Source organism: Solanum lycopersicum, chromosome 7 (assembly GCF_036512215.1).
Source record: "Solanum lycopersicum chromosome 7, SLM_r2.1".
NCBI lineage: Eukaryota > Viridiplantae > Streptophyta > Magnoliopsida > Solanales > Solanaceae > Solanum > Solanum lycopersicum.
This window is the reverse complement of record NC_090806.1, coordinates 29,311,823-29,324,425: the sequence shown is the minus strand read 5'-3', so window position 1 is coordinate 29,324,425 and position 12,603 is coordinate 29,311,823. Positions and strand designations below refer to the sequence as shown.

General features: G+C 43.0%; 1 protein-coding gene across 1 annotated transcript in view; it reads left to right on the top strand.

Moving 5' to 3' along the window:
- The window catches only part of LOC138337169 (uncharacterized), a 29,045-nt gene that overhangs the window by 1,274 nt on the left and 15,168 nt on the right, over positions 1–12,603 (top strand). The window lies entirely within an intron of this gene.

Genomic DNA, 12,603 nt, shown 5'->3' with positions numbered 1-12,603 from the left:
AGCAAATTTTTCTCCAAGCTTTGTTTCTCCCTTCTCGTTCGATTCTCCCTCTCTCTCTTGTTCTTTCTATTTTCTTTATTCCAACCCTCTTTCTTTTACCCTAATTAGTATATAATTAAGAATAAAAGATGGCAATAATACCCCACTAATTAACTTAGGGTTACCTCTTTTAACCTCTCAAGAATTTGAGTTATTAATATAAACCCACGAACTTTATAATTAAGGCAAGAATAGTCAAAAACGTCCCTTAAAACTTAACCAGAAATCGACTCTGCCTGGGATTTGTGCAACCTGTGACGGGCCGTCGTGCCTGCGACGGTCCGTCCTGCAGGTCGTCGCAGAGTTCAGAGACCCAATATTTCCACCAAGGGTCTGTGACGGTCCGTCACACCTTTGACGGTCCGTCCTGCCATTCCGTCACAAAGTTTAGAGAGTCGATTTTTAGTATCCAATTTCAGATTTTCTAAGTGTTTTGAAACGAGACCCTGCGACGGTCCGTCGTGCCCATGACGGTCCGTCGTGGGGTCCGTCGCTTCTGCCAGTTTTTCCAGAAATAAAGTCTGCTGCTCAAAACGACTAAACGGGTCGTTACATTAGATATCAATTTACCCATCGTTCGTCCCCGAACGATCAAAAGAAGGAAAACAAGGGCGAAAAGGAGTACCTGAATCTTTAAACAGATGTGGGTATCTTTCTCGCATATCCGCCTCCTTCTCCCAAGTGGCTTCTTCAACCGGTCGATTCTTCCATTGCACCTTGATGGATGCAATCTCTCTTGACCTCAATTTGCGAACTTCTATATCTAAAATAACAACAGGATCCTCCTCATAAGACAAGTTCTCATCAAGCAAAACTGAATCCCAACGGATAATGTAGTTTCCATCCCCATGGTATCTTTTCAACATCGACACATGGAATACCGGATGTACTCCGGACAGCCCTGGAGGCAAGGTTAACTCATAAGCCACCTCCCCCACTTGCTTAAGTACTTCAAATGGTCCAATGTACCTTGGACTTAGTTTACCCCTTTTACCAAACCGCATCACCCCTTTCATGGGTGAAACTTTCAACAAGACTTGTTCACCTTCCATGAACTATAAGTCTCTAACCTTTCGATCTGCATATTCTTTTTGTCTACTTTGCGCCGCTAGAAGCTTTTCTTGAATAGACCTCACTTTTTCCATCGAATCCCTCAAGAGATCAGTACCCCAAGGTCTGACCTCGAACGCATCAAACCAACCAATGGGAGACCTACATCTCCTACCATACAATCCTTCAAATGGGGCCATATCAATGCTTGAGCGATAGCTATTATTGTATGAAAACTCCGCTAAGGGTAAGAATCTATCCCAATAACCACCAAACTCTATCACACACGCACGAAGCATATCCTCCAACACTTGAATCGTTTGCTCAGACTGACCATCGGTCTGGGGATGGAACGCAGTACTAAGGTCCAACCTAGTACCCAATTCTGCATGCAATGTTTTCCAAAACTTAGAAGTAAACTGCGTACCTCTATCTGATATGATGGATAGTGGAACCCCATGCAATCGCACCACTTCCGAGATGTAAAGTTTGGCTAACTTTTCTGCATTGTAAGTCACCTTGACCGGAATGAAATGAGCAGATTTAGTTAACCTATCAACAATCACCCAAATGGAGTCATACTTACCCATTGTCTTCCGAAGACCAACCACAAAATCCATTGCAATTCTTTCCCACTTCCATTCCGGAATGGGCATTCTCTGAAGTGTTCCTCCGGGTCTTTGGTGTTCATACTTTACTTGTTGACAGTTTGGACATTTGGCAATAAAATCCACAATGTCACGCTTCATTCTACTCCACCAAAAGTGTTGCTTTAGGTCACGATACATCTTGGTTGCGCCCGGATGTATAGAATACCTTGAACTATGAGCCTCTGTCAGAATAGTATTGATCAAATCATCGACGCGGGGTACACATACCCTTCCCTTGATTCTCAAAACACCTTCCTCATCGATTTGTGCTTCCTTAGACTCTCCTCACAATACTTTATCTTGAATTCTGCGCAGTTTCTCATCATCAGACTGTCTTCCCTTAATCTTGTCAAGAAAGGAAGATCTTGCCTCCACAGAAGCCAACAATCCTCCCCTCTCATTTACTTCTAATCTCATCAAGTCATTAGCTAGAGTCTGAACCTCTCTAGCCAATGGGCGTCTAGAAGCTTGCAAGTGAGCTAGACTTCCCATGCTTCCCGCCTTCCTACTTAAAGCATCCGCTACAACATTCGCCTTCCCCGGATGATACAAGATAGTGATATCGCAGTCCTTTAGTAACTCCATCCATCTCCTCTGTCTTAAGTTCAAATCTTTCTGAGTAAAGACATACTGAAGGCTACGATGATCCGTATAAATCTCACACTTAACCCCATATAAATAGTGTCTCCATTGTTTTAATGCAAACACTACCGCGGCCAATTCCAAATCATGAGTGGGATAGTTACGTTCATGCACTTTTAATTGTCTTGAAGCATAAGCAATCACACTCTTCTCTTGCATTAGTACTGCACCCAAACCAGAATAGGATGCATCACAATAAACAATGAAGTTCTTACCCTCTACTGGCAAGGTAAGGATAGGTGCGGTAGTCAACAAAGTCTTGAGCTTCTGAAAGCTTTCCTCACATTCATCCGACCATACAAATGGGACATTCTGCTTAGTCAAGTTCGTCAATTGGGAAGCAATAGAAGAGAATCCCTTGACAAATCGGCGGTAGTAGCTAGCTAACCCAACAAAGCTCCTTATTTCTGACACATTAGTGGGTCTTACCCAATTCTTCACTGTCTCAATCTTAGAAGGATCCACCATCACTCCATCCTTAGAAACCACGTGCCCCAAGAAGGACACCGCATCTAGCCAAAACTCATACTTAGAGAACTTGGCATAAAGCTTTTTCTCCCTCAACATTTCCAATACCATTCTCAAATGCTCTTCATGTTCCTTCTTGCTCTTTGAGTATACCAATATATCATCAATAAATACGATCACGAAGAGGTCCAAATATGGCTTAAAAATCCCGTTCATCAAGCTCATGAACGCAGCAGGGGCATTCGTAAGACCAAAGGACATCACTACAAATTCGTAATGCCCATACCTCGTTCGAAAAACAGTCTTTGGCACATCCGTTGCCCGTATTTTCAATTGATGATAACCGGATCTCAAGTCAATCTTAGAGAAGACACAAGCACCTTGTAACTGATCGAACAAATCATCAATGCGGGGAAGAGGGTACTTGTTCTTAATAGTTACTTTATTCAGTTGTCTGTAGTCTATGCACATCCAAAAACTCCCATCCTTCTTCTTTACAAACAAAACCGGAGCACCCCAAGGAGATGCACTTGGTCTAATGAAGCGTTTGTTCAATAACTCTTGAAGTTGTGCTTTTAACTCTCTTAACTCCGCGGGAGCCATTCTATAAGGGGGTATAGAAATGGGGCGAGTACCGGGTTCAAGATCAATACAGAAGTCAATATCCCTATCCGGTGGCATACCATTTTCTTAGCACGAAGAAAGGAGACGATGCGGACCGGATTGGAAGTGTAGTCACCCTCCCACACTAACGGGTCTGTCCCAGGCTTGGCTAACGTCACCGTTTTAGCATTACAATCCAAGATTGCAAATTGCGGAGAAAGCCAAGTCATACCCAGAATCACGTCAAAATCATCCATTTCTGAGATAACCAAATCTACATAAGTGTTGCTCCCCACAAAGTTTACCAAACAAGACCTATATACCTTTTCAACTACCACAGACTCACCAACCGAAGTAGAGACACGGATAGGCATATCAAGTAATTCACAATGTAAATTTAGACCATTAGCAAATGAGGAAGATACATAAGAAAACGTGGATCCAGGATCAAACAATACAGAAGCCATGCAATCACAAACCAGAAGATTACCTGTGATGACAGCATCAGATGCCTCCGCTTCAGACCGCCCAGGGAAAGCGTAACAATGGGCCCTATCGTTTGTCTGTCCGTTGCCCCTACCATGTTGTGATGTAGTGGCCCCAGTTTGCCCATTACCTCTGCCGTTTTGGTGACCACTATTACCTCGACCACCACGCCCTCCAGAAAAACGGCCTCTACCATGACCACCTCTACCTCTAGCTATTGGGGGTCTGTAACTTGGTCTGGGACAATTTCTCCTAATATGTCCAATCTCCCCACATCCATAACATTCTTTGGAGTCGATCATATGCCCCTCGGAGAAGTGTTGACCGGTCTGAGGTGGTCCCCCAACTACAGTCTGTAGTGAAGACTGAATTGGTCGGATTGAGTAACTTCCCGAACCTTGTCCTCTAGTGTAAGAACCATTAAACTCACCTCCCTTTCGAAGCCTTTTTGATGTCGATGTTGTGGTGAAGTCGTCTGGCTTCACTCCTTCCACTTCTATCACAAAGTCTACCACCTCTTGGAAGGATTTTGCCGTTGCCGCTATCTGTAAGGCCGAAATCCGCAATTCTGACCTCAACCCCTTCACAAACCGGCGAATCCGCTCTTGAGGACTGAAACAGAGTTGAGTGGCATATCTGGATAGTGCACGAAACTTAGCCTCATAAGCATTAACCGACATCCTACCTTGCTCTAGGCTCAAGAACTCATCCCTTTTCTGATCCCTCAAAGTCCGGGGGATATACTTCTCCATAAACAAACTAGAGAATGAGGCCCAAGTCATAGGTGGTGCCTCTATTGGTTGACACTCGATATGTGACCGCCACCACATTTTGGCGTTCCCTTGAAACTGATAAGTCACAAACTCCACACCAAACCGTTCTACTATACCCATCTTGTGTAGTAACTCGTGACAGTCAACCAGAAAATCATAGGCATCCTCCGATTCAGCACCCTTGAAGACCGGAGGTTTCAATTTCAAGAACTTACTGAAAAGTTCATGCTGATCATTTGTCATTATAGGCCCAGTAGTCAGACGTGGAAATGTGCCTATGTCCAATGGAACATCCATGCGAGGAGCCATAGTAGCCGCATGTTGTACTTCTGAAACCGGAGGTGTTGGCGCAGAAAACACTGAAGGTGCCTGACCTTGATCAGATAACCTGCTAAGATAAGCCAGAACCTGATTGATCATCTCTGGGGTAGGTTGGGGTGGCATTTCCTCATTTTGCACTTGTTCAGTTTCCCCATCCTCCCCTTCTCTTATTACTTCCTCGGTCGGTGGAGGGGTCACTGCTCTAGTATCAGATGGGCTAGGTGCTTGTCCTCTCCCTCTAGAGGACGTCCTCCCACGACCTCCTCCACGGCCCCTTGCCGCTGTTCTTCCTCGAGCCACAGCCCCAGTGGCTGGCTCAGTTATTTCTTGTCTGGCCGATGTTGGTGTTGGCGTAGTCGTTGCTCTAGTTCTAACCATCTGCGAAAGAGAGTGAAGATGGTCAGATACCAATTCGTATCGCCTAGATACCAATTGGACTCAAGTAGTAGCACGAACGAAAGAATGAAAGAGTGAAATTTTTCCTAAAGTCTTATAGCCTCTCAAGGAAAAGTAAAGGCGTCCCCCTACCGTTCCTTAAGACTTTACTAGACCTGTTCTTGTGTGATGAGACCAACGAACCTAATGCTCTGATACCAAGTTTGTCACGACCCAAATCCGGGCGCGACTGGCACCCACACTTACCCTCCTATGTGAGCGAACCAACCAATCTAAACCTTAACATTTCAAGGTAATATCAACATAAAGTAATGCGGAAGACTTAAACTCATTAATAAAAATAATTCAAAACTATTATTATCATCCCCAAAATCTGGAAGTCATCATCACAAGAACATCTACGATCAAATGACTAAACTAAGAGTATTTTAAAAGCTAAAAATGCATAAGAAGCTAGTCCATGCCGGAAGTTCAAGGCATCCAGACTTGAAGAAGGAGATCCAGTCCAAGCTAGAAGCATTAGCTCACCCTGAATTTCCGATGAAGTAAGACTGGCTTGAATTACTGTTGAGTTGAAGACGATGGCACGTTTGCTGCACTCCACAAATAAACAAGAAGAAAACATAAAAGTAGGGGTCAGTACAAAACACGGGTACTGAGTAGATATCATCGGCCAACTCAAAATAGGGGACAATATATATCAATATTATCGTAAATCAACTATAAAACTCAACATGTAGCCACAACAAGTATTATAATCATCAATAAGTACCATCAAGTTCATCCATGAGGGCTCAAGCCTCAACACCATACTCATTTGGGAATTATGTTCATTAGATTGAGTATATTATCATCTTTCAAGATTCATTATCTTTAATTCTCTTGTGTCGGTACGTGACACTCCGATCCCTCATATTCATGATTCCTCTTGTGTCGGTACGTGACACTCCGATCCCCTATATCTACGCGTCGGTTCGTGACACCCGATCCCCTAATTCTACGTGTCGGTTCGTGACACCCGATCCCCTAATTCTACATGTCGGTTCATGACACCTGATCCCCTAATTCTACGTGTCGTTTCATGACACCCGATCCCCTAATTCTACGTGTCGATTCGTGACACCCGATCCCCTAATTCTACGTGTCGGTTCGTGACACCCGATCCCCTAATTCTACGTGTCGCTTCGTGATACCCGATCCACTAATATCATTCTGTAAATCATCAGGCCTTCTCTATACCAAGGCATCATCAATCCCATTACTTTAATTCATCAAGCCTTCTTCTATACCAAGGCATCATTATTAATAATGTATATTAAAGTTTCCTTTCAAGATTTGGGATTCAATATTTTCATCATGCTCATCTTATCATAATCACACAATCATATTCATGCAAACATACAATTAAGCATATAGTAGGGTTTACAATACTACCAATACATATCATTCTCTATTAAGAGTTTACTATGAAAGCATGAAAACCATAACCTACCTCCACCGAAGATTAGTGATCAAGCAAGCAAATTTTTCTCCAAGCTTTGTTTCTCCCTTCTCGTTCGATTCTCCCTCTCTCTCTTGTTCTTTCTATTTTCTTTATTCCAACCCTCTTTCTTTTACCCTAATTAGTATATAATTAAGAATAAAAGATGGAATAATACCCCACTAATTAACTTAGGGTTACCTCTTTTAATCCCTCAAGAATTTGAGTTATTAATATAAACCCACGAACTTTATAATTAAGGCAAGAATAGTCAAAAACGTCCCTTAAAACTTAACCAGAAATCCGACTCTGCCTGGGATTTGCGCAACCTGTGACGGGCCGTCGTGCCTGCGACGGTCCGTCCTGCAGGTCGTCGCAGATTTCAGAGACCCAATATTTCCACCAAGGGTCTTTGACGGTCCGTCACACCTGTGACGGTCCGTCCTGCCATTCCATCACAAAGTTCAGAGAGTCGATTTTTAGTATCCAATTTCAGATTTTCTAAGTGTTTTGAAACGAGACCCTGCGACGATCCGTCGTGCCCATGACGGTCCGTCGTGGGGTCCGTCGCTTCTGCCAGTTTTTTCAGAAATAAAGTCTGCTGCTCAAAACGACTAAATGGGTCGTTACATCGGTCCGTAGGTGGCAGCGTAGAGAAGCTGCTGAAGGAAGATGGGGAAGTCTGACCAAGTGTCGGATTATGAAGCTTGTGACGGTTTCATCATGGCTATGACGGTCTGTCCTGCAGGTTTGTCGTGAAGATCAGAGAAGTGATCCCAGTACCCAGATTCCAAGAGTTAAAGTATTTTGAAACGAGATTCTCGACGGATCGTTGTGCCTATGACGGTCCATCACACTTGCCGTCGAGGGGAATGAAGAAAGCAGCAGAAGAATTGCACCAAGTATGGGACGACGGAGTCCACGCGGTCCGTCGCGTGGTCCGTCGACCCAGCCACGTTTTGGCAGATTTCCAGTAATTAGAATCCTTGTTTAATTAGGTTTTTATTTTTTTTATAAATAGTTCGAAAAAACCTCATTTTTGAGGTTAGACTCTGTGAGATTAAACATCATATTATTAGACTTTGTGTTTTGAGTGATTGATTGTTGGAGATTCTTACAAGTGATTTTTGGTGATTAAACAAGCAAATTTTTGGACTTTATTCTTTCTCATTGAAGTAAGTACATGAATTCTCGTTTAACATATATGAATATTGTGTTCATGGCTATGAGGAACTAAACTCCATAACTAGGGTTGTGGGAACCATAGACAAATAATGTGATAAACCATAGCTAAAATAACAATTCAAGAATAGTGTCTTGCATGTATTAATAATTCTTTCGCTTAGAAGTCTTTTTAACGGATGATAAACGTTAGAACTCGCCTTAATGCTACTTGCCGGACCAAGGAGGTAGATAATAGGAAAAGAATTACTAACATATATTTAGTGTATACTATCTAATAGGCTAGTATTGATTGGTATGAGGTAATAACTTAGTCAAATATCGAATACGATGCTTCATATGAGGTATGGATAAGGGTTAGGAAAGCAACACACGTAGCCTGACCAAGGTGCGGAGTTAGATTTTCTAGATGCCAGACCAAGGATTTAGAAATACATAACTTATCACTTTGCATGCAAGATACTAGGAAAGAATTGTTATAGTTAGAATTATCAAGTTATGAACCTGTGGGGAACACGTAAACCCTAGTTACTTTGATTACTTGATTAAAACCCAACATTAAAAGTTGTTAAGTGTCTCTTTCAAGTTCGTTAGTTATTTTTGCTCATTAGGAAATACAAACCCCCTTTTTATGCTTTTACTTTCTAAGGAAGTCATCAACCGAACAATAGTAATAACAAGTTGAAGTTAAGTCTAGACTATTTTCCTCGTGGGAACGATCCCAACCTAACTAGTTGGGTTATTTACTTGACGCGACCGCTTTACTTCTCATTTGAGAAGTAAGTTTGAGCGTATCAAATTTTGGCGCCGCTGCTGGGGAATTTAGCTTTTAGATTAACTTGAACTTCTTACTATAGTTTAGTTGATATTTTCTTGATTTTACTTTGTTTTATTGTTTTTGATTTCTTTTCAGCACTATCCTCCTTGTATGCCAAATACATGAAGAGGAAGAGAACCGTTGTTTCCTTACGATCACGAGCTAGAGTGTACACTGCGAAACATGAATCGTAATTTGGGAATCAATGATGAGGACCCAGACCAGAACATCCCAGCTCCGGCTGATGTTCATCGTCAGATGTTACCCGATGCTCCGGGTGAACATCAACAGAGGGGACAGAATCCCACTCTACGGCCCCAAGCATACTACAGAGGCTATGATAACATAGCAGATTCGGATGGGCCACTGGTTTTGCCTCCTCTACCACAGGCCACAATTTTGTGGTAACTAGTAGTCTGATGCAAATGCTCACTGCCAGAGGTTTGTTTTCAGGGCTACCTTCTGAGGATCCACATGCCTATATAGCTAAGGTACAGGCAGTGTGTAAAAGTTGTGTGGGGAGGCCTGATTTGGATCTAGATGTAATAGGTCTCAGAGTGTTTCCTCTCTCACTGACGGGAGAGGCTCCTATGTGGCTTGCTGAGCTCCCATACAACTCCATCTTCACTTGGAACCAACTACGGGATGTATTCTTAGCACGCTACTATCTGGTCTCCAAGATATTAAACCACAAAGACAAGGTGAATAACTTTGTGGCACTACCAGGAGAGTCAGTTAGTAGTTCTTGGGATAGATTCACCTCATTCTTGAGAAGTGTCCCAAATCACCGTATTGATGATGAGTCACTGAAGGAATACTTCTATCGGGGACAGGATGATAACAATAAAGCGGTGTTGGACACTATAGCAGGTGGATCTTATGGAGAATGCCCTTATGCTGAGATCGCTGAGAAATTAGAGAAAATCTCCCGTAACAACAAAGCTTGGAGTACTAGGAAGTCTGATACAGGGAGAAACACCTTCGCAGTGTAGTCCACTCACAACCCAGCCACAGATGATATTCGTGAAGAAATGGCTCAGATGAGAACTGAGCTCGGGTTGGTACTAAAACATGTCACTGGGGGTTCAGAAAAGATTAATGCAATCAACTACTTGGCTAAACCACCACCCCCTAACGGTGAATGTTACTATGAGGAGGATTCCTATGCAGTCAATGAACAAATGGGGGGGTTCCGACCAAGCGCCCAAGGCTCAAATCAGGATAATTGGCGCCAAGGTCAAGGGAACCAAGGTCGGAACTATGGTAACTACAACCGTGAGGGTCATTATGTCCGAGATGGTAACTACAACCGCGACAACAACTTCAACAGGAGTAACTATGGTAATAGAAACGACAGGAGTAGACCCTATGTTCCTCCTCAAAATCGTGAAGTTACTCCTAGGGATGGTGGAGATAGTATGGCACGAGTTGAGGATATGTTGCACAAAATGATGAGGAGGTTCGATGCTAGTGATGAGCACATTAAAGAATTAAGGGGTGATTTAGCTAGTATTGGGCAAAAAGTTGATACACACGCAATTTCGATTAAACAAATCGAATTGCAAGTGGCCCAATTATCTGCGACAGTGAACACACTGCAACCGGGCACTCTTCCTAGCAACATTGTCCAAAACCCAAAGAATGATGCGCACTGTATGGCAATCACTACTCGGGGTGGTAGGCAAACCATTGACCCACCTATGCCATTTGCCGAGAAAAATGTGAGAAAGGATAATGATAAAGTGGTAAAGGGTAGTGGTGAAGCAGAGGAAAGTAATGGAAAAGATGCAGAAGTACCCATCAAGGTAATTCCCATGCCTAGGCCACCACCACCTTTCCCTCAGAGATTAGTGAAAAAGACCGAGGATGGTAAATACCGGCGTTTCATAACTATGTTGAAGCAACTTTCTATCAATGTCCCTTTGGTAGAAGCTTTAGAACAAATGCCCGGTTACGCAAAATTTATGAAAGATCTGGTCACAAAGAAAAGATAGGTCACTTTCGAGGATGATGATAGACTGCAGCATTGTAGTGCTATCGCTACTAGATACCTCGTACAAAATAAAGAAGATCCTGGTGCGTTCACTATCCCTTGTACAGTTGGGTCATTACATTTTGCGAAAGCATTATGTGATCTGGGGGCAAGCATAAATCTCATGCCCCTCTCAATTTACAAGAAGTTGGGATTGGGGGATCCAAAACCCACTACGATGCGGCTACTGATGGCTGATCGGACAATGAAACGGCCTATAGGGATACTCCATGATGTGCTAGTAAAAGTGGAATCATTCATCTTTCCGGTTGATTTTGTTATTCTTGATTGTGAGGTCAATTTTGAAGTGCCTATTATTCTTGGGAGGCCATTCCTTGCTACAGGTAGAGCCTTAGTTGATATGGAGAAGGGACAGATGACTTTTTGGCTGAATAATGAAGAAGCGACCTTCAACATTTGTAAGACCATGAGGCAGAGTGGTGAACTCCAATCGGTATTTGCCATAGACCACAAAGAAAAGATGAAGAAGGAGACTGAACAGAAAAATGCAAAACAAGAGTTTGTGGTGGGGGATTTGGTGCTTGTAGACAGTTCTGGGGTGCCTCATCTTCTGGGCAAGCTCAAGTCCAAATGGACAGGCCCTTATTTGATTACCCAAGTATTCCCTCATGGAGCAGTTGAGTTAAACTCCAAGGAGGGAGTGTGGTTAAAGAGGAATAGAGATAGAATAAAACTCTATTTTGGGCATAAAACATCGGGGAATAAAGTGATCGAGGCATACCATCTTGATGAAGTCTAAGTAATCAAGTGGCCCCAGTCGTGCCGCGACATTAAATCAGGCGCTTGTTGGGAGGCAACCCAATACTTATCGTCTTTTTAATAATGGTAGCATTTTTTTTTCTATAAATGGGTTTTAAATTTGCAGGCATATCATCAGGAAATTCTGCAGAAAACTACTTCGCAGTAGCCACTGACGGATACAACGATGGACCGTTGCGAATGCAACAGACCGTCGTATGCATCCGTCACACCAGGTATGTATTTCTATCATTTTTTGAAAGTAGGGCACACACGACGGAACCTACGACGGGGCGTCGCAAGTGCGATGGACCGTCGTCGGGGAACCGTCACGCGATTAATGAAATCTACCCGACCCGACCCGGCTGGACCCTTTTCAAAATCTGACCGTTTATACTTCCCCCTCCATATTCCACCCCATTACTTCCTTATTCCCCTCATCTCCCCTCTCTTTTCAACTTCCACACTTCCCCTCACTGATCATTGCTCCCCAAAACCACCTAAGCCTTATAATTACCATCTACTTGTCGGTGCTGCTACTGTCGGTGTCTACCTTGCCAGAACCATTCTCCGTTTGTCTTCTTCTCCATTTACAAAGTATGTGTCTCTACATTTTTACTTATTTATCTTACATTTTGGTTTTGTAGTTTGTATTAGCTTAGTTCTTAGTCGTATACTATTTCCTTTATATGCTTATGTCTAAACCTAGGTTCAAAATGTTCGAATGTGCCATGTTGATAACCCTAGGCATAGGTGATTTTGCTTTGGTAGTTTCTTAGGTCATTGGGATAGACACATATAGGTTCACAACACTACACAACCATGTGGGTTCATCGGGGATGCGTAGGGTACCCCCAGTTCTAACACTGCTACTCAGAACGAGACCCCGATGATGGCCCGTTGCA